The sequence below is a fragment of the Chrysoperla carnea genome (genome assembly GCF_905475395.1).
Source record: "Chrysoperla carnea chromosome X unlocalized genomic scaffold, inChrCarn1.1 SUPER_X_unloc_35, whole genome shotgun sequence".
In the NCBI taxonomy this organism is placed as follows: domain Eukaryota; kingdom Metazoa; phylum Arthropoda; class Insecta; order Neuroptera; family Chrysopidae; genus Chrysoperla; species Chrysoperla carnea.
This window is the reverse complement of record NW_025408162.1, coordinates 11015-12957: the sequence shown is the minus strand read 5'-3', so window position 1 is coordinate 12957 and position 1943 is coordinate 11015. Positions and strand designations below refer to the sequence as shown.

The 1943-nt window shown below is 28.6% G+C and overlaps 1 non-coding gene across 1 annotated transcript; it reads right to left on the bottom strand.

Annotated features, from left to right (window-relative positions):
* Positions 1-939: 939 nt before the first annotated feature.
* On the bottom strand, positions 940-1058 carry LOC123304262. Its single transcript, XR_006536297.1, has one exon. It is a non-coding gene; the product is annotated as a 5S ribosomal RNA (ribosomal RNA).
* Positions 1059-1943: the final 885 nt, after the last annotated feature.

The window sequence follows — 1943 nt, the reverse complement described above, 5'->3', positions numbered from 1 at the left end:
AAATTGTCGAATATAATTTTTAAAATTGTGTGTTTTTTTGTAAAAACATTATTATTTGAAAATGGCTAGAACCAAGCAAACTGCACGTAAATCAACTGGTGGTAAAGCACCAAGAAAACAATTAGCAACGAAAGCTGCACGTAAAAGTGCACCAGCAACTGGTGGAGTAAAAAAACCACACAGATATCGTCCTGGTACAGTAGCTTTACGAGAAATTCGTCGTTATCAAAAAAGTACTGAATTGTTAATTCGTAAATTACCATTCCAACGTTTAGTACGTGAAATTGCACAAGATTTTAAAACCGATTTACGTTTTCAAAGTTCAGCTGTTATGGCATTACAAGAAGCTAGTGAAGCCTATTTAGTAGGTTTATTTGAAGATACCAATTTATGCGCAATTCATGCAAAGCGTGTTACAATTATGCCTAAGGATATACAATTGGCAAGACGTATTCGTGGAGAACGTGCATAAGCGTTTTAAATGACAATTTAAAAAAAAAAAAACAAATAAGAAATATTTTCGGTCCTATATATAGGACCAACATATATTATTAAATAAGAGTATATTATTTTTATTAAAAAATATATATATATATATATATATATATATATATATATATATATATATAAATATAAATTATTGAAATAAAATTAAACATTATTAAAATTTTGTTATAATTATAAGCGATTGCTATTTCTAAAAATAAATAAATTTCATAAAATTTATATTATTTTATATTCATTTGAAATATTAAAAAAACTTCTCGCTTTAAAGTAACCATGATATGAGTTATAAATGCAATAAAATTTTATACAAAAAATAATATTTATTTGTTGATGAATAATATAAAAGGTTTACATTTCTAAATAACATATATTTATATATGGTGTGTAAAAAAAAAGAAAAGAAGAAAAATAATTTATATTTTTAATATAAAAAGGCAACCGCACACAGTGTTCCCAAGCGGTCACCCATCCAAGTACTGACTGTGCCCAATGTTGCTTAACTTCGGTGATCGGACGAGAACCGGTGTTTTCAACGTGGTATGGCTGTTGCCAGTAATAAATGAAAATTTTTACAAATATATATTTTTCATAAATATCATTAATATTAAAGTATATTATTAAAATTTTCAATGAAGTAATCAATTTAAATATATACTTATTTATTATACCATATATTTTAAATAAAAATGCAACCGCACACAGTATTCTCAAGTGGCCACCCATCCGTGGTACTGACTGTGGCAAATGTTTCTAAACTATTATTTTATAAAATATTTATACAAAAAATAATTTACTCTTATCAAATATTAATTTGTGGCCTGTATTAAGGCCTATGTTATTTTCATTTTTTAGCAAAAATAATGAAATATTTCAATATATTATTAAAGTAACAGATCATTTCTTTTTTGGTGCTGCTTTTTTAATTTTTGTAGGAGATGATTTGGCAACAGAAGCTTTCTTAGCTTTTGGTGCTTTCGGTTTACGAGCAGGGCTACTTTTGGCAGCGGATTTTGTACTTTTTGCTGGTTTTGCTTTAACTGGTGCTTTTTTTGATGCCGCTGATGATTTTGCAGTAACTTTTTTAGCAGCAGTTGATGATGATGGAGTCGCTTTTTTTGCTTTAGGCTTTTTGGCTGCCAATGATGTAGTTGTGGCTTTCTTTTCTTTTGGTGCCCGTTTACTTTTAGCACTCTTTGCTGAACCTTTTGCTCCACTTTCTTTTTTGGATACTTTTGATTTAGCTGAAGAATTAGATGAAGCGGAAGCAGCCAATTTGAATGAACCAGATGCACCTTTACCTTTAGTTTGTACCAAGGCTCCCTCAGTTACAGCAGCTTTTAAATATTTTTTAATAAATGGTGAAATTTTATCAGAATCCACTTTATAATTTGCAGCTAAATATTTTTTAATTGCTTGTAATGATGAACCACCACGTT